This window comes from Polyodon spathula, chromosome 26 (genome assembly GCF_017654505.1).
Source record: "Polyodon spathula isolate WHYD16114869_AA chromosome 26, ASM1765450v1, whole genome shotgun sequence".
NCBI lineage: Eukaryota > Metazoa > Chordata > Actinopteri > Acipenseriformes > Polyodontidae > Polyodon > Polyodon spathula.
The window spans coordinates 9,493,781-9,518,490 of NC_054559.1; the positions used below are offsets into that span (position 1 = coordinate 9,493,781).

Sequence of the window (24,710 nt, forward strand, 5' to 3'; positions counted from 1 at the left end):
CAACACCGGTTATGTTTTGAGGTCACGAAGTGGAAAACCACTGCCCCCCCCCCGTCCAACGACCCTCTCTGTTCAAGATACAACCTGTGGCGAAATGAGAATTTTTTTTTTTTTTTTTTTTCATAAATGAATACCGTTTTCACACGATCTGTTACAGCTTATCATTATTGTCTCAGCCGTTGCTTTCCTACGTCATGGTGACTGCTCTTTATCACAGAATGTAGTTTAATTATTGTAACAGTATTGCTACACTGGTCCCCGTCACTAGCAGGAAGGTTAAAATAATTAATTAATTCATAATATATATCACAGTAACGTCCTGGAATTATTGTATTATTTTCAAAATGTTCCCACGTCCAATTCTCCCATCAGTACTAACTCCAGGTAAATCTGGTTCACTGATTAAATCTATTCAAAATAAATAGTTTAAGTAATATTTATACATGCTTGTCCTGTGCCATGTATTTTGTTATTAAATCTGATGGCTACGGCAGTACAATATACCATGTGTCTAATGCCATAGGAACTAATCTATGGAAAGCCATCATTACGCGCGAACTAGATATGCGTTGTTTACTCGGGTGGCCTTCCATAACCACCGGTTCAAAAACGCAATATTTAGTACTCGTTTTAAATATTTGTATACGTTTTGATTTGGACCAATCAGACAACATAAAAAACTACGTGTTCTAAGTAAATGTAAATGAGTACGCATTTTCCACGTAGAGGCTGGTCATTTTACAGTAGCCAGCTAAATCGTGTGTGGTAATTTTACAGTAGTACCTAGTAGGGGCTGGTCATTTTATGCTCATGCAGCGTAATTACAACAGTAGCCAATCACCTTCAGGATAACATTTTTTTTAACTTTTTTAATAAATAATAATAATAATAATAATAATAATAATAATAATAATAATATAATAATAATTTTCCCAGAGGTGTTTTTTGGCTGTTGCCAATAAGCTTTATTTCAGCCTCTGCAGGCGTCCTCACTTTAATCTTCACCATGTTGACCGGAATTATTTTGAACAGGTGCGCATGCACTGTAATTTTTTTAAAAATAATTCTAGTGTTATTTGTGGCTCAAGATAAACCTCTTTGACCTTACTAATCCGGATCTGTAACCATTTGTAAAAACCTTAAAAAATAACATAATTGCTGCTTTCGTCATACTGAATTCTTAGGAAGTGAACATTAATGCATGCAACATTCCACCACACACATCGAGTAAATGTTTATAATGAGAGGTATGCGTTCTTGTAGAAGTCCAAGTTTAGGGTGTAATGTGAACACACGTGGAATACATATTAGGAAATAATACTATATACATCTTGACATCTGTGCATTGTCTGTTTTGTGTAAGTGACCTGTTAAGTGTAACATTTTATCAGCTTGTTCTATAGCAAGTTTTGACAAAAAACAGTAGTTCAGACAAAAACACTACTGCAACATCTATATAGCTGGTTCAGATTATTCTGTTTAAAGAGCTCACATTGGATAATCTGACCAAAGATTTGTGGTTTGGGGTTACAGTAAATTCCCCCTGGTGGTTGAATGTCACAACAGATAATTGTATGTTCTGTAAATTCAGTTTTATTCATACACTAAATCAAGGCTTCTCAAACTCAATCCTGGGGACCCAACCCCCTGTGACTGCTGATTTTCATTCCAACCAAGCTCTCAATTACTTAACTAGGCCCTTAATTGAACTAATAATTTTCTTAATTAGACCTTTTTACTTGTTTTCAGCTCATAAACAGTTGCAGTTCAAGTTACTTATCAAATGTTATAGCTAACATGAAATACGCAACTGTTCAAGAGCTGAAAAGAAGTAAAAATGTCTAATTAAGCAAATTATCATTAAATGATAAAAAAAAGCGTCCCCTCTGTTTATCCATCATCATTCTGTGCACTGAAAAAAAAAAAAAAAAAAAAAAAAAACAAACAGAACACGTACTGCTGTATTACCACCGCTGGGGAGCGATCCATGAGCTCATTATGACATCATCGACTTGCACGTTACAGTAAAGCTTTGAACATTGACACAAGGTTCAACTCTATTTAATCAGTATTTTTTTTTTTACAGTCACTGCCAGTACTGAAGTGCTAGTGATCCATATCATCCATGACAGGTGATACAAAATGCAGTTGAAGGAGGAGCTAGTGATGCTTCTACCCAAATAGCCTGATTCAAAAACAAATTTCAGGCTTTCCCAAATATCTTGCTGGAATTTACTCTGAACCTAAATCTAATTTAAGTTTGTCAAGTACAAAACTAATAAAAATAAACTAACACACACATATTGCATTAAATACAGTATATTCAACAAATTGTAAACAACATGAAATGTAGTACAGGCAATTATTATTATTATTTTTTTCATTATATTGCTGTACCACGTGTTGTGGACTGTAATATAACCACACGTATATATAAGTCCTATACATACATATAAGCAAGCACATACATACAGTGGTATTCCTCAAATTCCTGACCAACCTTACAGCCACCCCACATATCTAATGAATACTGCCTCTGCATGGTGTTAGACACAATGATGCCTGCCAGTTATGGCAAAGGACACAACAGAAGCACAGTTATGAATAAGAGCAAGAAAAGAGCATTGATTGAGAGAATTGTGGAAAACTGTCAGGAGCTGAGTCACCTGTCTGGGCTAATTGCCTTGCCAGAAAATCTAGAAACACAGCCTGCTGCTGGCAAAGAAACCTGACGTGTGTTAGGAGTTAAGAAAAATCTGATGATAGGACATCCTATCTTCATACTTCATACCCATCATACTCACAAGCCCTGCTTTATATTAGTGGTTGGTATAATAATATTGTTTCCTAGAGGCAGATCATCAAAGTATCCAAATAGTGAGAATGGATAAATAAAAGGAGGAAGAATCTTAACACTGTGATACGAAGCCAAAGCTAATAAGCAGATGGTGATTACATTGTTGGCTCTACCATCTAATAAAAAAAAAAGCCAAAACAGCACACACTGTGTATATACGATGTAGAATATAATACGGACTGCAGTTTTTGCAGACATTTAATTTGAGTCTGTATAATCTCACCAATCCATTTGCTGACTGAAGATTAACAAACTCAGTTGTTCAGAAAGGTGCGGCACATTCAAAGGGAAGAGATTACTGATGGTATTTTATTATACTGTCCTGTGATTTTAAGGAATGCAGCTTTCACCATGCGGACGCAGAAAGAATATGAAGTGTGCTGTTTGGTTTCAAGCATGACATTTCACCATACTTGACAGAGTGCAGACTCAAGAATTTAGGAACCTGTGTCCTGGAATATGCAAATAACGACATTTTGAATCAGTGCGCCTTTGACGTTCCTTTAAAAGACACAAGAAGCCCCTGTAATAAAGTTTAAAAAAAAAAAAAAATTTCTGAATACACTGACAAGGACATTGGGAATGAAGTATGAAACGTCTGTAACTCGGAAATGTTTTTTTTTTAAATTATTTTTTAAAGGCCATACCTTTAACCTGAGGCGAGCAAGAAGAAAACCATTCATATGCTTTTAAATAGGCCTTTTTTATTATAATTGTGTAATTTGTAATTCATTTAGTTGAACCTTGGCACACCCACATCATTTTAATTGTAATTGTAATTATACCATATAATTAATTGACTGTAGTTCAATTACACATTTATTGGTCATTCAATCTTTATTCTTGTATTTTAAACCACTTTTGGTGACAACATTTGTTTAAAAAAAAAAGATAAAAGTAACACAGTATGTTTCTGCATTTGTACCTGTGATTATGGCTTGGTTATTTAGAATAAATAGAGTAAACGTTAATGTGTGTAGTTGTTTATGTTACTTTTGAGTATAATTGTAATTATAATTGTAATTACTGCACTATATTTGTAACTGTAATTGAACAACATAGCATTGGAATGGTAATTGCAATGTCAATAAACAATTCTGCTGTAATTGTAGTTATAATTATAACTGACCCCAAGTCTGGCCACAGTCCCTCTGTCCCTCATCTTGCACGGACGCTAAAATAAAATAAATAAACAAATAAAAAAGACTGGAAACACATCTCTCATGTTTTGAGAAGTGAATATAAAGCAAACATTTTTTTTCACTGTCACATCTTGATCTGGACAGTGAACCACAGTCTTTTGTACTGTGAAGCCATTATTTTTACAGCACAATGAGTGGCGAGTTCAGGATGCGCTTGTTTCAGCCTGGCTTCGCTGTGACTCAGCAGCTGCTCGTGAGGTTGGCTGGGATCAGACTGCTGTGACAGATCAGCTCTGTGCTGCCAATGTGCTTAAACATAGCAATTACCCCTCAGCACTGTTAACCTTCTGAAGCATCCCAGAATCAGGACTGTGACGGGAGTAGCCAGGTGGTACAGTGTGAATTCTGATTTAGATTCTGATTTCACACCTCCTTGTGGCCTGACCCACATCAAACCCAATCTACAACACATAGATGTATAACACAGACACATGCAACCTAATGGCTGTTGCAAGCCTTTACAAGAAACTAAAGAAATGAGGTTCAAAGGAGGATGCTGCTTCAGTTCCCAGCCACGGCCTCTTAGAATAAAATAACATTCTAAAATATTGAAACCACTACAGGCTGCAGGAATCAAACTGGATGAAGTAGAGGACAACAACACCTTGTCATGTTTATTGTAACACTTGTTTTACTTCAGCTGTGTTGAAGTGAAAAAATGACCTTTGCTTGACATTCTCTGTGTCTGAGTTTGTTAGGGGGTGTTTCTCACTTATTACCAGTGATATATAGAGAAAAGCAGTGAAGCCTGAAAGTCAACCACTTAATATGTGTCAGAAAAGGTTAAGCTGCAAAAGGGACGCTTTGTCTCTGGAAGTCATCCAATCTCTCCATTCACTGACTCCCAAGAACAAGTTTCTACACTGTCTTCACTGTGGCACCCTAAAACCCAGAGTAAGAAATGCCTTACAAAAGTGCAAAAGTTTTCAACATGTTGCATTTTTCTTATGCATTATGAGCATTAACAATTTACTCAAAGCCTCCACTGGTGATTTCTACTATTATAACAAGCTTGACTTGCATAAAGAAGGAAAACACTGAGTGAAACAGCTCACATCACTCGATTTTCAAGGTGTGGTATCCGAAGCGAAATCAACAAGTACAGAGAAACATCATCTGTAATTGACAAACCCACTACTGGAAGACCCCAAAAAGCTGTTTGAGAAGGATGAGCAATATTTGAAGATAATATCCTTAAGGAATAGACAGAAGACAAGCGCTGAATTGACAACAGAACTGGCAGAAGGCACAGGTGTCCATCCATCACCAGTCCAAAGCACCATTGACCAATGTTCCAGTCTTGTGCATATTTTAGCCTTTTAATCTTGTTCCTCTTTCTTAACAGAGGTATTCTTACTGCAACACATCCTTTAAGTCCTGATTTCAAGAGTGACCTTCATGCTGTTGATGGATGGACAACAACACCTATTGTCTTCAAGTATTGCTCTTCCTTCTCAGACAGAGTTTTGGGTCTTCCAGTCCGGGGTTTGTCAATTACAGATGATGTTTCTCAGTACTTGTTGATTATGCTTCGGATACCACACCTTGAAAATTGAATGATGCAAGTTATTTCACATAATGTTTTTCCTTCTTTGTCAAGGTTGTTATAATAGTAGAAAATGTTAGTGGAGGCTTTGAGTAAATTGTTGATGCTCATAATGCATCAGAGTAGAAAAATGCAACATGTAAGACTTTTGCAAAACAGTGTATTTCAGCAGCTCTTAAAAAAAGTAAGCAATATCCCCTGGCCTTAATAACAGTAAAATACAAAATAATCATATGACACCTATAGAAAAAAGAGAAAAGAAAAGCTGTTTCTCAATAATACTTAGTCAAACAGGCAGGACCAGAGAGACATAACTGTGTGGTAGCCAGTCATTGCACCAAGCAGCCACCAGGGGGCCTGCCAGCTTCTTTAAACAAAAAAGTCAAAAAGAATGTAAAACAAAACTACTGTACATTTTCTCAAACACAAATCATGAATTCCTATTTAGAAGTATGTGTATTTCCTTTATTGAATCTTTATTCTCTGGTAGGGAACACAAAAGAAACGATACAAATACAATAAACATACATATTTCAAGCAAATGAACACAACTAGAATAATAAGTATCAGGTGAATTCATTCCTGGTTTGGTGTCAAACTGCAGCTTCTCTCTTCAGATACCGCAGTCTCATTGTACAACATGAAGAACAGATTTATTGTGTAAAGTGACTAAAAGAATTGGCGGTGTTCAACACAAATTTCAACAAGTCACCTGTTTACCTGTTTACTTACCTGTTTAAGTCCAATACCATATATAATTACACTTAAATCACTACACCTTCGTTATACTGTATCCTGATCCATAACTTCAAACACACAGTGATTCAAACAAGCACGTCAGCTTGTACGTCATTATATACTCACCTGATCTGATGGAGTTTAATAGATTCATAAATTAACACAAGAGGCAGCAGCCAGAAGAAACCTAGAAGGCAAGTGGCTGCTGGGACATGGGATAAGTGAAAGTTGAGTTGGCTGCTGGGATTATTCCACAGCAGGCTTGCCACATAGGCCATGAGGACTTGAAGAGAATCTCTGTTATTACTGGATACCGCCAGTTAATTCAGTTACCAAGATGAAACAGAACTGCATCTGGTAGAAATGATATGAGGCAAGGAAATATTGGATTCAGTGACTAAGACCGAGAACCGCAAAGACCAGGCATGGTTTACGAGTTACTTATTTTAGATAGTCACTTAATTGCAGTCTTGCTCTGGAAGTCATGGACTCAACCATGGTGATGATAATGATCGTCATGACGATGATGGTGATACTCAGCAGTCTCCACGGTGGGTTGAAACGATGGACGTGGCTCACAAAGGAACACACTGCAACATTATATGTCCATCTCAGTTCTCTACACAGAGCAATATGCCAGTATTCTTTGAAAACACAAATAGATTAAAGCCAATATCTCTACATGGTATTATTTGATGCCCATGATCCCAAAAAGGATTTATTTTCTATAACTGAGAAAAAAAATTGTAAGATTATAGAGAATTGATTTATAAATCTTAAATGTATCTGAATTGAAATATATCTGAAACCAAATTGTCAAAGCAAAAATTTGTCATTCGCACGTTTTATTCAGAAAAGAGAAATGCACCCAATAAAGTCACCAAACCAGACCTAAGAAACTAAGACTTTTAAATCAGGACCTTGAGTGAAGTATTAAGTTGTTTCTTATTTGTTTTAGATGTTTAATTGTTTGTTTGTTTTTTTCCATTCAGAAAAAAAAACTGTGCAGATAAGATTTGGAGTAATTAGCTTTGTTTAATCTAGCTCATGATGTATAATTGTAAAATGTTAATAACATACCACAGGTCACATGATGCTGCAAACAAAATGTGAGGCTGATTGTTTACTTGAATCAAGCTGTTGTACTGTCCCTTTGAAACGAAACCCCCAGCAAATCAAAATGTGAAGCCATTTGCTTACACCAGTTAAGAAGCATAAAGAACGCTAGTATCTTATGTGCCAGCAGGAGAGCATTGTATTATTCCCCATACCAGGCAGGCGAGTTCTCAGTCAAGTTCCTGTGTTTGAATACAAAATAAAGAAAAGGCACAAAGCACAAGGGTCTGGTCAACTCGTTGAACTATTTCCTGCTGCCCTTAATTCAATTATCATTTTTAGCTGGAGATAAAAGTTAAGTTCATGCATTTAATAGAGTGAATGTGTTAATTGAATCCCATTAGCTTGAGTAATAACTTCACCTTTTCTAATTTAATTAGACAAAATGCAAAACTGGGTGGTCTTTGTAGCCACTAAAAAACCCTACTACTTTAATAATGTGCACTCAACATGGTGGTACAATGTTGGAATAATTTGCTAACACCTCCTCTGTTGGTCCAGGTTATCTCCAACAACTGTATACAAATGACTATACAAACTTTTTATTTGAAATATTCTTCCCCACAGCCACACAGCAATCTTGCTTATATGTTACCCACATTAAAAGAGCATAAGGGCTGGGAATGGTGTTCTCAGGGTGGGTTTTCATGCGCAATGTGTGTAGCATGAAGCCAAAACATGGCAAATAAGAGCACATGGTCAATCTAAGCTTTACCAGGAAATAGAAGACTAAGAACTGCGTGTCTGAAAGACAAGCATGGTAATTCCTTTAGTATTCTACTTATCTGAAATATACATAACCATTTCACAGCTACAAACACAGACAACTTAGAATATACAGCAGTTAAATAATCAGTTTTGGTATTTCATGGTCAATTAAAAAAAATCTTTCATCAACACTGCCAAACAAACATCCAGCTGCCTTCTTAGATAAAACTGTGAGGTTCTTCTTCCCAGTAGCCACTTTCAGGATGATGTTATCTGAAGGCTTTCCAAAAGGGGAAATGTTGTAAAAAAAAAAAAAAAACATGTCAAGAGAAGTCTCTCAGTCCCTACTCCATTTTGCCATGTAGACTACAGCATGGGTCTCACCCTAGGATGGGGAAAGGGATATAGGACAGCCAAAGCACGTCGTCTGTTTCCGAAGGGAGGGAGGAGCTGAGACAAGCAAGCCAGAACCTGCACAGGAATATAACTCAGCTATGAGAAAATACTGTATAGAACGTATTGAGGTGAAAGAGATATACGACACGGTTTACAACGGCTTTGAAAAATCCAAACGAGACTTCTCCTGAATGGCACTGCAGGAGAAAGAGGAAACACTTCCTGATCCCAGAAGACGAGTGTCTTGCCTGTGCAAGACATGTCAGCATGGTAGTTAGGGAGCACTTTGATACTGATACTGTTAACAGGTGAAGGTGCAGGTACTTATTAAGGGTTTAGTCAAGCAGAGCTGTTTGATGAGGCGCGTGATTGTGATATTGTCGTGCTGCACGGCAGACCACAGAGGGCGCTGGAGAGCTGGTGAGTTGTGGGGAGCGTGAGGTCACCAAGGGGGCAGGTCTACCAGGGCTACTCCAGCAGCAAGAGGGGAAGAGTGGATCCAGCGCAACACCGCAGAACAATGCTTTAAAAACGCTAATTCCCAACATCCCCTACAGTCACTGGGATCCTTCAATATTCAGAGGCACTAACCATCCTGTTGGATCCTGAAACGATCACTAACGATTACAACTGACGTCAGGGCTATAAACAGTGAAAGGGTTGCAAGGGGAGGCTTTCATTGAACTTCATTGATAGTTAATTACCAAAATTATACAATGTTCTCCAGGTAATTAGACTGGTACAGAGTTCTTATGAAATTACTAACTAATGTCGCTCTGCAGGAAGACCACATTGTTTTTAGAGTTGAGAACACTTCCAGACAGCACATTACCTCCCCTTACTCTTGTATAAGTTGCAACCTCTCACACATGGCTTAAAAAAGACACAGCTTTAGAACATACATTCAAATAGAACAGCTTAGCACAATGTATTCTGCTGTGCTAGCTCTAGCATTGCTACTGTATACCTTGGTGAAAGCATTGCACAGTGGATTATAATAATTATCTATTTAAAGGATGGGAAGAGTAAGGTAAATTATCAATTTCTATTGTGCCAATTTATAAGTGAAAGTTTCTTTAGATGTTTTTTATCAATAATTCCATAGCAACTTCCAGTCATTAGATGTGCTACTAAATGTATCTTGTTGTAAACAGGACCAACAGAACAGGTAACAATATCAATAATCCCATTCCTATGTCATCAGGACCACCATACAGAGTTCTGTTCTGCTATTTATTTGTTATTGGGCTTTACCAACTTCTCTGTGAGCAAGATATTTATTTTTCTAAAAAATATTTCTCAACATAAAACCAATGTCACCTTACAATAATTGATTCTGCGTTTCAGTGTTTAAAAATAAAATATCAAACAGAACAAAATTTCAATGTACCATTTGTAATTCAGTAATATGAGAGCATTGGTCAGGGGTCTGAATACTTTTGCAAGGCACTGTATATAAAATATGAGGAATTTTAACTCACTCTGTTCCGCTCTTCGATGAGACAGACCCTTTCACCATCCAGGAAGCCATTCTTCTCAGCCTGCCATTTCCCATCACTGAGAAGACAAGTTCCTTCTAAATCTACTGAAAACAAGATGACTATTTTAGACCTTCACTCTCCAGCCTTCATGAACTCTCCAGTGCAGGCATGATGGGTAGGAATCATACCTCCATACTAAATTTTTTGACTGGCACTGTGCTGCCCACTTCTGGTGAATTATAGAAAAACAGGCATGAAAATGATGGGAAGAGAATTAAGTGTGTTACCTTACCTAATCTACACTTACCTAATCTTTTAGCTTGTAGAGTTGTAGTTTGGTGACCATTGAAAATACTTCTTGTGATCCTAAGTTAATGACAGCACAAGCTGAAATCTTTGCTTAACGTGAGTTTCATCGGTAACACTTTACATAAAGAAGCTCTAATTACTGCGTAGTTACACACTGTAGTAGTTATAAATATATGTGTACTCACACATAATTACAATGCTACACATGTTACAATGTACTTTGTGTGTAAATCTTTTTGAATGATATATGTAAGTACACAATCGTATCAGAAAAGGATTAGGTCTGTTAGGGTTAGGTTTAGAGTTAGGGTTAGGAATAAAAAGTTAGGGTCAGGATTAGAGTTAGGGTTATGCTGTGCAAAAAGATTTACACATTGTAAATATGCATAATAAATAACATTGCAATGATGTGTATGTACACATTTAGTTACTAAGTAACTACTATGTAAATACACAGTAATTAGAGACACTTAACGTATAGTGTTACCGTTTCTTCTAGGTTTTATATCAGAATTGTTAATTTAATGTATTTTTAATGTATTTATAACCCTAACCTTAATGCTCACCCACTCTGACGTTGCACACCGTCACTGCTCACCCTCTCTGTCGCTGCACAGCATCACTGCTCACCCTCTCTCTCTGCACAGCGTCACTGCTCACCCTCTCTCTCTGCACAGTGTCACTGCTCACCCTCTCTCTCACTGCACAGTGTCATTGCTCACCCTCTCTCACTGCACAGTGTCACTGCTCACCCTCTCTCTCACTGCACAGTGTCATTGCTCACCCTCTCTCACTGCACAGCGTCACTGCTCACCCTCTCTCTCTGCACAGCGTCACTGCTCACCCTCTCTCTCACTGCACAGTGTCATTGCTCACCCTCTCTCACTACACAGTGTCACTGCTCACCCTTTCTCTCTGCAGTGTCATTGCTCACCCTCTCTCGCTGCACAGCGTCACTGCTCACCCTCTCTCGTTGCACAGATTCACTGCTCACCCTCACTCTCGCTGCACAGTGTACTGCTCACCCTCTCTCTCGCTCCATAGCGTCACTGCTCACCCTCTCTCTCTTTCTGCACAGCATCACTGCTCACCCTCTCTCTCGCTGCACAGCATCACTGTTCACCCTCTTTGGTGTTCTTGTTTGAAATGCATACAATTGTATTTTTTTTTTTTTGTGGGATTGTTTTCTGTCATGTATGACTGAAATTTACCAGCTGGGGGCAGTGAAGACTAAATATTATGAATATTGGTACATTTATTTACCTGTTTTTCCTAATTGCCTCTATAGTTCAGAACATTTTAAAAAATCCTTTTGTTCTTTGAAATAAAAGTATTTGCAGTCAGTTGCAAATGAAAAGTGACATATAGAAATGTGAGGATTTTAGTAGTATTTATTGCAGCATGTTTCAAATAGTATATGTTTTTTTTTTTTTTTCTAAATCTGTGAGGTTCAAAATTTTCAGTTTACCTTGGTCTTCACCTCCTCCTCCAGAATGCTCTGGTCTAGCCTGATACTGAAATGAGATCAAACCCAGGAAAACCTGCTTGTCGAGAGAAAGCAGTGGGTTTTCCTCACCAGCACTGTGTTTAAACTCTGTTCCTGGAGAAGCAAACCCCTAAATCAGCAATGAAGAAAACAGACCCTTACCCTTACCCTAGCGAACACTAACCACCTGAATACTTTCACAGCTCTCTCTGAGTTATCTTTGTTTGCAGCCTATGAAACACATTAAATAAATTATACCTGACCTACAATAATCACTGTAAACTCGACTTACCTTCCAGATCTCTGTAACTGTGGCACATGGCGTGAGGTAGCTGGATACACTTCCCATTGATCTCCAGGGCATAGAACATGGGTTTAAATGAAAGGGCTAAGCATTGACCGGCCATGTAAGCTCACTGGTAGAAATCCTGAACCTTCTTCCTGTATTTGTTACATGTGGATTAGCAAAAACACGCATCACAGGTTGGACAAGGAGGCTAATGCAAAGTGGCACATTTAGCATGATTATTTTGTTTGAAGTCTATTTTAATGGATTTAGTATGGATTGATATATAAATCTACAAAACATGAGAGTCTCAGTGCTCATCCTCTAGGGGATGAAGCACCTGACCTGTTTATAAAAGTTTGTGTTTGTGAACAACATGGGTTTCATGTACTTTAAATATTGTTAAAATCCATAGCAGAAAAATTACTATTAGTGTAGCATCCACTATGCCAAAAAATCCTGTATCAAAATATACTGTATGTAAATATTTTTGTTTTTAACTCACAATATACAGACATGAATACATGCAGTTTAACCTATGATGAACTGTCTTTTTTCATTGTTAACATTCTGAAGTTTTGTTTCCTTTCCTTGAATATTTCCACTGAAGCACCCACAGCTTCCTGCCGCTAATGCGCTACTCCTGTCATTGGGAAAATCACTTTCACAATCAGTGATAATGGTCATGATGACACTGTCACAAAGACGGCTGGAGTGGGGGACATCAGACCAGAAACAGGAACCAGGAAATAAACAAAGAGATGGAGTTTTGGGGAAGCTGAGCACTTCCTTGCGCTCAGCGTTTAATAAATGAACAGACAGTAAATAAAAAGATTGTAACAAAAACAGCACACACACGTGAGGCCAAAATAAACAGGCAAACAAAACGGACTAACACTTAAACAAACAGTGGACTAAGAAACAAACACGGTGAGTGAAAACAACGGTTATATATATTTTACTTTGTTTAGCTTTCTCGTTTTTAATTCTCTCCTCTGCACAACCGTTCTCCACTCACAGAACACACAACCCCGAACATGCAGCATTTATGCAGCTGTACCGAGACTCGATTGATAATCAATCATTCAACTGGAGTCTCGGTACAACTGCACGTGAATTAATAAAGTGCAATTCCCTGTTATCACATATTATTACTTTTTACTTGCACGTGAAGTACTGTGCAGTCCTCGTGCCCAAATACAAATATACATTTTAAACACTCGTGTTACACAGACCCGTTTATATCCCGTGTACCAATGACTATACACCAACATTAACACACAGACACACACACACACACACACACACACACACACACACACAGAGAGAGAGAGAGAGAGAGGGAGAGAGAGAGAGAGAGAGAGAGAGAGAGAGAAACCCATTTATTAAGATAGCTTTCAGATTGTTACTGTGCTGAAAATGAAATATTCCATTGCTATAGAATGTTGTCAAAGTATGTAGTTGAAAAATGTATTGTTATTTGGAAAGTAAAGGAAAATTGCAGATATTGTCTTCTAATTTTTTTTTTCCTTTTAGTGTAAAAAGCTTTCTGAATCTTGCTGAATGGAAGCTGTAGATATTTGCACAGCTCATGAGTTATATGGTAGAATGCTATTTTTAAGAATGAAATACAGTTTGACATTCATGAAATTATTTATATTAGTCCAGAACACTTTCATAAATAACTTTATTTGATTGAATTAAACACTTTAAATAAATATTCTAGAACGCTTTGTGAAAAGAGAACAATAATTGAAAAGTTCACGCAAAAAAAGAAAACAAATGAAGCTCATGTTGCCTTTTTCCCCACTTCCTTGACAATGCCCTAGAAATTGCTTATATGTAGAGCATGGTTCAAAGGCGGCTCTTGGACAGTTTTCAGCTTAGATCTGCAGGATTTATTTTTTTTTTTTCATAAATCAAACTATTTGCACAATCAAACTATTTTCAAAGAGGCACCCTGTCAGTTGAGTATTCTGAGTAATTGTACAATAGGTTTCTGCAGCAGTGTGTGAGTAATTATCGTTCAAGCAGGGACAGGAGGAAAGGGCAGCACTTTAAAACCTCAGCCAGATCTTTACATCCAGGCCCTGTCCTCAGGGCTGGCTGTGAACAGTAATAAAAGTCATAAAGAAAGTGTTACCACTGATCTTCAAATCTCAAACTGCAGAACAGTCTTGCATTCCCCGGATTAATGTTCATTAAAAACAAAGAAAATATTTGTGCTGAAAACAATACGTACACCAAATCAGGATTGAAATAATAAAAAATAAAAAGAAGTAACCCCATTTATAAATGTGTCCCATATAGGGTTGCAAGTTCTGAGGTGAGGTACAATAAAACAGGTTCTCTGAATGGAGGGGGGGGGGGGGGGGGTCTGTGCTTCCTATCATCCAATGCTTCCTATCATCCAATAGGAAGCATTGATAATATTATTACTTTTGTATTGACAACCAATTACTATTATGTATCTATTGCAGTAATATTGTATCCTGATTTATCTAACTTGTGCTTAATTTATGGTACTAGCATTTAGTGTCCCGGGAAGGTATATTGAATTCCTGGGACACCTCTCAAAATCAGGACAATTCAGGGAAAACAGGGACATGTGGTGACTATAGTCCCAACTAAATCACAGAAGCCAACAAGTTGTATACATTTCAGATGGTAGGTTTGCCTACAGTACAATAGTTCAGTTCATTGAAGATTCAGGAGCTTGTAAACATCAAACGCAGCTATTATTTTCAATTTTGAATACTGTAAATAATCCTTTTTCCCCCCAAAAAAACACATTTGCAATTTTTAAACTAAGAAACGTTGATGTTGGTACTAGTGTATTAGTTGTTTAATGTAGTATGCTGACCATGTAAAGTCGATAAAGTGGAACAGTTATATGAACTTGTCAAAAAATGCAGTCCAGAAGACTCTATTAATAGAAGAAGCAATCTCATGCTCCTATGTTGCAGTAATCTGTGCTGCTGTCGTGGATCAACAGTCTGATAATGTAAGTAAGAGGAAGTTTCCTCATGACGACAGGCTGTGGTTGCCACGGAGACCCGTCCTGTGTGCTGATCACTCTGGTCAGTGTGTAGGTGGCTGAGCTCATCTGCTGCCGGAAGGGATCCTTCGCAGAGGGAGGGAAACCCAACACAGACAGGTCATCAAAATATTGTAGAACTCAGAATATAACACATTAATACAAACCAATTGCGGGAAAACAACAAAGCAGGTTCTTCCTATCAATATTATGATTAGAAAATTGCCCGTACAGTAACCACTGCATGGGTTTATAACATATACTTCCTTTCACACCTACAGAACACGTCGGTCAGGTGGCCAGAGAGCTGCCACAGCCACAGTGGAGGGTTAACACAGCCAAAGGAGGGTACAGAGGTCTAGCGGTCTGAGTGAAGTGGCATAGAGCTGCTAAACTGCTCGCTCGCTGGAGTCTGTCTGTCCAGTGACAGGCTCAGCACCTCCACCGTACTGCCACTAGAACCCGTTAACGAGGGGTCTAAAGGAATGAGTAAAAAATTGTAGCATTGCAAATGCCTCTGTATACAGGTGAGTGTAAATAGAAAATGTTGTGTCTCATTTATGGCAAGGCAACAGCTAAAGCAATAACTGATTTTTAAGATAAACTTAATATTTGCCAACCTTACTTACAGGTTGATGGCTTCGATCAGATGTTTTAACACTTCTTGCTGTTGCTTCCACCTGGTTTTCGAGGCTGGGGGTTTCTGCTGATGAAGAGGACTTTCTCTGTGTTAGAGTTGGGCCAGGACATCATTCCTTGCTTACCCACACAGCACAGTGCCTACTCAAACAACACATTGCAGCAGTACTTAAACAATAGCAGGAGGATTGCTACATGGGGGTTGACTCTGTCTGAGTTACCATTCCCAACAGACAACATTGGGAATGGTAAACTTTAAATTACTTTACATTACATAATTCAACTACATTGATGTCATTCCAGTGGATGGAGACTTATCCTTGTAAGACAAAGACAATTATTCTGGTAGATCACTGGTCTAGCTCATGGAATCAAATCTGCATATCTGATTTCATTGAGCTTGAAACTTTAATGCAGACAAGATTGTGTAGGAGGCTGGGGGTGTGACACAGCACTGGGGACAGGCCACAAAGAACTCCAAAATAAGCCCTCCAAGTTTCCAACCATGTTTCTTTAAAATAGTAATTTAAAAAGGCAATATGAGCATCCATTTTGTGCTATTATGAAAAGAAAACAACTAACAGTGCTTCTAAGCGTATTATGAGCAACAGGGGGCAAGAGGAATATAAAGAATGGGGGGATTGTACACTATGCAAAGGTTATTGTGAACCTGTGAATAGCAGTGTTACTGTATCAAACAACCCTGTAAAAGAGACAATAAAACATTAAGAAGACCTAAAACTGTGTTTTCAGTGTAACATAACTGACGTCTGGATAACCTCACAAGGGACTTTATATTTAAAGCTATAGGCTTCCAACATAATTTTCAATGTTGCCTGTGCCTGTTTACTAAATTAATCCATACAGTACTGTTCTTCCCACGTGATGTTTTTGTACAGGAAATACCTGTATTAATAATTAAACCATTAGCTCATTTGGATATATTTCATAACAATCTGATGAAATACATACAATATTTTTGAAAATCTCTTTAAGACACTACACCTTTAAAATTTGCAGTAACTCAAGTGTCACCTACTTGTAACCATAGCAGCATTACCTGTCAGGGCCCTGTTCCAGGAACACCAAGAATATTTCAAGTGCAGTTAACAATCATGAGCACTACCTGAAATGGCACAAAAAAACACATCACTGTATTTAGCTCATCGTTTTAAAATAAGAAGAGCTCTATAGGTTATCGGTCATTTGCATGGATAACAAATGCTTTAGCAATGTTTGACTTTTTAATGCATGTGGACAAAAATGAAGTATAGATGAAAAGCTACCTTTACGCAACATCATATTTGGTTAAAAGTGTTATTTAAAACTGTTATATATTACTGCAGGTGCAGAGCGTGTTCATGTGCACAACACTCACAAAATAGTTACACTGTATTTCAAAACGTGTAAGGCCGCGTGATAGCTAACACATGTAAGGCCGTGTGTTAGCTCTGTTATAAAAGGGAAGGCACATGTGCACTTCGGGGATTCTTGGGGTTCTGTGTTAGTGTATTCTGTGTGTAACTGCCTTAATAAACAAGTTTTTGTATGGCTCTCTTTGTCTGGGCTCACTTATTTCCGGACCCAAAATACATAACAAAAACAGTATTTGGTTTTGTATTTTCCAAATTGGGCAACAGTTCCCTCTGTTAGTCTGGGCTGTGAAGCATTCATTATCTAACACAATTACTGAGCTCTGACTTCCCATTTCCAGGCCTTTCCTGATGTTGAAACAGATACAATGTGTTTTAGTTCTGTAATAACGCTGCTGATGTCGATTTCTGAAGAAAAAGAAGTAGAAAATGAAAATAAAAATAATTAGTGTAAAATGTACAAAGCTTTTATTCCAGAATGGGAAATAAAAACTGTTGTAAAACCTAAAGAAAACATTTATTTGAAAACACAAGGTTTTTTTTGTTCCTTTTACAAAAATACGCAGCTTAGATTATGCTACAGACAGGTAGGAGTGTTGGTGTTGTTGTGTTCACACTCACTGGATGCTGGCAACGACCAGTGTTTTGGTCATTATGAAGAGATGTTGGCACATCACACTGTGGGGGTGTGGCATTTCACTGCCCAATGGAGAGGGAGGAGAGGAGAAGAACACAAAGGAGACCAACAGCCTAACTGACTGAATGGATGGGCTTTAAAACGATGGAAACAAGGTCATCATATTTAATAACATTTCCCTAACTCAAATTAGAAAGACAATCAGTAAACCTGATCATTAGTAAATTGCATTTGATGCAAACAGTCCTTAGAATGAATTACGAACAAAAATAATAGAACACATTTAACCTGTTTATAATTGAAAGCCCGCTGTGTTTAAAAATAACATCTAAGTAGTACAAAGGACAGCATGTGATTCTGTCATTGTCCGACCTGGATGCCGCTCAGAGATGCCTCCTAGCCTGGTCTCAGAGCAATGATGTCACCCTCGACAAGCAAACTGTCTGGTAAATTAACCAAGCCCTCATCCCTGTAGATCCATTGGACAGAGATAGACTGGGATGGATGAGTGAATAGGTTTAGGTAGAACTTTCAATTTAGGTTCTTGACTGACTGAGAAAACTGGTCCACTGAAGGGCACTGTCAGTGTTGGTTTCCATTCATTCTTTGAATTTACTGAACACTTAGGAATCAGAGAGGTAGTTATACTTGAGGACTGTGTTCAAAGAATGGTTCTTTTGGTGATTTCCCAAAGAATATCTAAAGTGACTCTGAAGGTATATAGTTTTATGATTATATATGAACTTTCTACCATTTATAAACTAAAAGATTTTTAACGTGATTTAATATGGCTGCAAAATAACAGCCATAATTCAGTCGCTCCGGGATTATGCAATCGCACAATAAATCGCACAATTTGTTGTCCTGCACATAATGTGATGATTCATATCTTGTAAACTGTATTTCGACATTTGCAAGTATTTTGAGCCTCACAAGTGTAGCTCTGTCCTCCCTTCCCCAGTGCGCCACTCATGCCCTGTTGCTGTGACAGGCACCCGAACTGTGTGAGCTGTTACTCCCGTGAAAGCCTGTCGCATTTATTGAAATAGATACATTATTAGTTAGAAAAAGTGCTGACAAAAACCATTCGGCTAAAAATATCCCCGCAAAATATCATGCAGCAGAGTATAAAAAAACTTTTTATGAAGATGAGGGGAAGTTGTTTTGCTGTCTGTGCAACTGTGTGGTGGATTACAACAGAGAATTGACAACTGACAATTATGTGAAATCAAAAAAAAGGCTCATTATGATTTTTGGAAGATCTGGGTCCCTAGAGATAGAAAATAGGTGATAGCCATTGATAACTCTCTGCCATCTCTATATTATCACCACATTTTTAACCATACCCCCAAATTTTCTGGTAGCTAGATTTCTACAATTGTGCTGCAGGGTCTTTATATTAATCTCCTATAAAATCTTTATTGGTTAAGTCAGGGTATTAAAATTAAGAGCTAAACTAGTCAAGCACCTGCACTTGCCAGTGTAACAGACAGCATTCAATTATCTTTACTGGTTTGCCATTGGCAGCTTCTCAATTTTACCTTATCTTAAATTAGATTTCCAAACACTTTTTTAAATCTAAATATAAGATGTTCTTACCACACTTGGTATTGAGTAATGTATCACGATCAATACTACAAAATTAGACTTTTTCTAATTTTCTGGCTGCTGTATTAGTCCGTTTGTGATAGGATAATATACCCCTACTCCCATTTCTTTTCAGTGAAAAAGTACATCACTATCCTACTAATACTGTAAAACTTTTTCCAAATGCTTGCATGAGAGAGCTATTTTATCTTGTACAAATATCTGTTATGTACTATCTGCTTGTTGAAAATGACAAAGGTTAATCTTGATGTTTTGAATAGGTGTTTATCATCTACCACATGCACAGATCGATTTTAATTTGCTGATATTTTGCATTTACGGTATATCTTTAGCAATTGCATCTTCTTTTTTGTTTTTAGGTATCTTGGTGGTGGTGAGGTAGGTGTAGAAGTACTTTAGTAGAGCATCAGTAGCTTCTAGTTTCATTATGGAGAAACCAAAATAAATCAAATCTCACAGTTCTCCTCACAACCAGTGTATAATTCACAAAGTTTTAACAAAGGTAGAAGCAGAGGACCATTTAACCAGTCCACAAAGCTATTAATCATGGTAGACTTTGCTAGAGGCTGCACAAGTAAGGAATCATGCCACAATTACAGACATTGCTAAAAATGTGAGAGACAAAGCAAACGCAGGAGCCTGTTTACCATGAAGAGAGACTCTGAAACAAAAAGCAGAAGGAAGTCTCAGTGACGAAGCCGGAACCAGTGGCTCTACTATTAAAAGGCAAACCAGGAGAAGTTCATCAGAGACAAGGTTGTATGACAAAAAGTGCATATTTTGTGAAAAGGTCAAATGCTACAAGGAAACATCAACACGTGAAACATTTATCAAGGCTACACAGCTAAGAGTTGATGAAAGGCTTCGCAAATGTTCAGATAGCAACGGTGATGCAAGTATTTTAGCAGTTACTGGTAGGGACATAGTGGCTGCAGAGGCACATTACCATGCATCATGCTACAAAGGCTAAAGCAAAAGCTGAAGAAAATGCAGAGGCAGAGAACATCCAATCTGATGATCACTACAGAAAGATGGAATGCAAGCCCTATGATGACTTGTTTCAGTACATTAGAACTGCTATCATTCCAGGTGACTACCATGAGAGAAAAGCTTGAAATGCTCTTGAAATCTAGTGGGGTCCAGGGGCTGAAAGAATCAATCAAGAAGCATGTCTGTAGAAAACTGGAATCTGAGCTAGGAAACAGTCTTCATATCTTCCCAGACAACAAAAATAAATTATTGGCTGTACCTGATAGTGTCACATTGCAGGATGTTGTTGGGGAAACCAGAATTTGAAAAGAGAACTTGGAAAACCAAACCATAGACTTTGGCAAGCCCAGAAGGAGTCCTTCAGAAGACCAGCAAAGCTGCTTTAGCCACATAGAAGAATGTAGCACCAGCTGAAGAAATTCCAGAAAATTCTGCCACTGTGATTGATGGAATGAATCTTGTTTAGAGGGTGAGATGTGATCAAGCCAACTTTGATGAAGTGGCTATGCTGTCCATGGCTCTGAGGGAAGGAAGTAGGAATCACAGGGTTGATATGGTTTTTGACACATGCCAGGAGACATCTATAAAGAACAGTGAAAGGACAATCTCAAAAAAATTTTGTAAGAGATATAAGTCCGTACAATATGATACATTTGGTATTATCTCGGGGTTAAGTATTTTTTTTTTAACATAGAAAAGCCAGCCTTAATATAATACTATTATAGAGGGCTGTGGCTGGCACAAAAACAAAATTTATTTTTTCTATTTTTTCTAAGATATATGTTCACACACAATAAAAAAAAAAGTGAAATTACCTTGGGGCAATACATTTGTTGTGTTTGTTAGTACAGAGAAAGAAAGACACTGCCACTTCATGCTCTGTGTAACTATCATTACCTTTATTTTCTTGTTGCCGCCTACTTAAACCAGGGAAGTCCCTCCCTGGGAGCATGGCTACATAAATGGTGTAATCTAGCATTACATCTCCCCTTCTAACAACAAGAGGAAAAAACATTATTTGTATCCTAACCAAACATAACCATCTTTATAGAGGCCAGGGTAGATTGCTTGAGCCTTCCATTCTTAGTGAGAGGATTATTCCTCCTCTTTGTTCACTCACCTTTTAACTATTTTATCTTTATAAGTTCAGTCTTTTAAGAGCACAGACAGATTTTGTAAAAGTTCCTTTCTTCTGAACCTGGGTTTGTGCTGGCACAGGTGGCTGAAGATCAACATATTTATGTGGGTGTGTCCGAATTGTTGGCAAGGATCTGGATCGCTGTCTGTGATCATGCGCTTGTTTGCTCTTAGCTCTACTGCAATTTTCAAACTAATGTTTCCCTGTTGGGAAGGTGGAGTTGGAGAGGTATTGACAATATTAGAACAGTTGTTCTCAACGTTCTGCCCATCAGAAGTTCTCCTGGGCTGAATCCACTTGCCAGTGATGTGTTTTGATAAGCCAATAGTGCTTGATAAGGATCATTTGCATTTGAGAGCAGTTGTTTTACAGTTTGTACTGCCCTCTTTCAGCCTCTCCATTCACCTGTGAGTGTCGTGGGCTACTAGCAAGATGTCGGAAGTCATCTGCTTTTGGAAAGTTGCTGAAGGTGCTGTATTGTGGTCCGTTGTTTGACACAACTATCTTGGGAACTCCATACCATGCGAACTCTGCTATCAGGGACTGTGGTAACACTAATCTGGTTCCTTTTAGAAGGAAGCCATCCATGTCGACAAACTCTCATGACTTGTTTGCAGATGGGATCTTCCAGGAACTTCTCATGGATCTGGTCCAGTCTGCTTTGTGAAGCTGGAAGGTAGATGTTGGTAGATTTGAATCACTATTTTAGTTGTCATTTTGCCATGGCAGTCTGGATAGTGCATCTGGCACTGAGAATTCCTTGTCTGTATATATGTTATGTCATAGGAATACTTAATGAAACACATTCTAAACCTCTGGAGCCTTGGTGGGAGGTCATCTAAGCTCCTAATGCCCAGCAAACTTAAGAGCGGCTTGTGATTTGTCTCAAGCAGGAACTTTGTCCCTATGAGGTAGCAACTAAATTTCTGGCATGTTCATACAAGTGCTAGAGTTTCTTTCTGTATTTGTGTGTAATGTTGCTCAGTAGGCATTAGTGCTCGTAAAGCATATGCAACTGGTTTCCACTGTGCATCATGATTTTGCATGAGGACACCCCCTAGCCTAAAGGATGAGGCATCGACTGCAACTTTGGTGTCCTTATTTGGATCAAAAAACACTAATATGGGTGTTGACACAAGCTCTGCTTTCCATGATGAGATTGTACTTTCTTGTACAGTATCCCAAGACCACAGATTTTTCTGTGTGACAAGCTCACAAAGGGGTTGGTTTTTTTCTGCCAAATCTAGAACAAATTTGCCCAGTTGGTTAACTATTCCTAAAAAGCTACGCACTTCTCAGGTGTTTGTGGGCTTTGGCATGTTTCGAATGGCTGACAGCTTGTTTGGGTCCCACTGTATTCCGTTTAGCCTGTGGCCCAGAAATCGAATCTCTGTCTTGCTAAACTCACACTTATTCACATTTAAGGTGATCATACGTTCTGTACTCTTGTCATTGTAGCATCCAATCTTTGGTCATGATCCTTGCGTGTATGCTGAAAGATAAGTGTGGCAGGGCGATTGCCCTGCACAATGGTAAATTAGTATTGGTGTGATTTATATGTGGAAGTGGGTTTATTGTGTATAGTTTTGAAGTTGATTTGTTTGATTGAATTATTGTTTACAGATGACACAACACATCAGTTTTGTTCAGCCAGGGCTCAGGTTGTACTATACTCCTCAAGGCAGCCAATAAGAGCGAGAGCAGCCAGCAACATGAGCAGAGCTGTAGGCCAGTACACGCTGGGCCATCGGACTGAGCGGAGCAGGAAATCTAGTCTCCACAGAGCCTGGGGTGAAGATAACAAAGGACACGTTGGACCACATTCTCAAAGCTTTTTACCCCAAAATGCCATTTAGAAAGGAAAACACCAGAAATAAACAGCTCGGTGGCTTAAATAGCTTCCCAGTTGGCTGAGAATTATAATAGGAAGACTGATAGCTTTGCGATGATAGCCTATCACATAACCCCATCTGAAAATGTAAAGAGCAGACACTTTTCTAAATGGATAGAAATAGCTGGTGGCCCAGGAGCTCATCTCACTGTTATTCAGGTAACTTCATTTTAAGTTTGAATACACAGAAAGAAAGTATCTTAGAAGCCAAACACTGCCTTCCATGTATCGTTAGCCCTTTTTCCATTTTCTGGAGTCTTAACAGAACTGCAGACAGCGGTCCCTGCAGATCTGTGAGCGCCTCCACGGTTGAAAGGCTATGCTAATCAGTACGGCTCCTGAGGGGAAAAAATAAAACTGTGTGAACCAACTCCCCTCAGTCGATAGGAAACTACATCAGTGTCAGGCAGTCGGGCTACAAACAGAACTGCTTTCATCCTTCCTGTGGCACATATCCTTCGTACTTTTTTTATTTTGATTTTATATTTTCAATTAAACCATAACTTGTGCCTCACATAATATATATGCATGCATGTATGTGTGCCCTACCTGACCATAGGCAGAGCAGACAGTGTAAGATTATACCAAGATGCAGGGTATATTTATTAATTTCCTACTGTATCTGAAACAGTGCTGGTTATGGTCTGATTTTTCACTTTTCACTTTGTTCCAGTTATAGTGTGCAGATATACAGAAGGACCAATAAAAATCTCACTTATCAAACTTCAAGTTCAAATCATTATCTATTAGCCTGTGATTCTAAAGATAGTCCTATCCCTTCACTCTGCACATGAGTTAATTCAGATCAAGCACCAAAACCTTTTATCTATCTCTAATGCTTATATTAAAAAGACAGCTGTTAACATCCTTATTTGTTGTCAAAATGTCTGTTTTATTCTGTTGCTTCCTTTAAAATAAAATGTTGTGTCGGTTGTGCTGTTCTCAGAGCATGCACATTCACAGCCCAAAACCCCAAAGACCACAAACCCAGCACCTCTCAATTCTTCTGCTGAATATTCTACTAAGCCCTAGCGCTGCTGGCTGCTGACAGGGCACAGCATCAGAATTAAGCAGGTATGTGTTGTTCTTGTTGATAGATTTTTAATCAAAGATCTGTACCAGTCAGGTTATGTCTTTCATGCACTCAGAAGTGCTAGGCAGCAGTCTAGTGAACTTGTTACAGGTGTTTAGAAGCAACACCAGAGAGAATTTTGGCAGCTCCTTCTTTAAAGGAAATTCATTTTCAGGTACAGGGAAGAGGCATTAATGGTT

The 24,710-nt window shown here is 38.2% G+C and overlaps 1 protein-coding gene and 1 long non-coding RNA gene across 2 annotated transcripts in view; one reads left to right on the forward strand and one right to left on the reverse strand.

The window, feature by feature from the left end:
- Positions 1 to 22, reverse strand: part of LOC121300782 (epsin-2-like) — a 32,650-nt gene extending 32,628 nt beyond the window's left edge. The window contains exon 1 of the mRNA XM_041229648.1: positions 1 to 22. This exon is cut by the window's left edge and continues 330 nt beyond it. The gene's annotated coding sequence lies outside the window, so the exon portion shown is untranslated.
- Positions 23 to 13,015: 12,993 nt separating this feature from the next.
- LOC121300796 lies at positions 13,016 to 17,348 on the forward strand. The gene is made up of 3 exons (XR_005947567.1): positions 13,016 to 13,055; positions 15,444 to 15,689; positions 15,794 to 17,348. It is a non-coding gene; the product is annotated as an uncharacterized LOC121300796 (long non-coding RNA).
- The last annotated feature ends 7,362 nt before the right edge of the window (positions 17,349 to 24,710 follow it).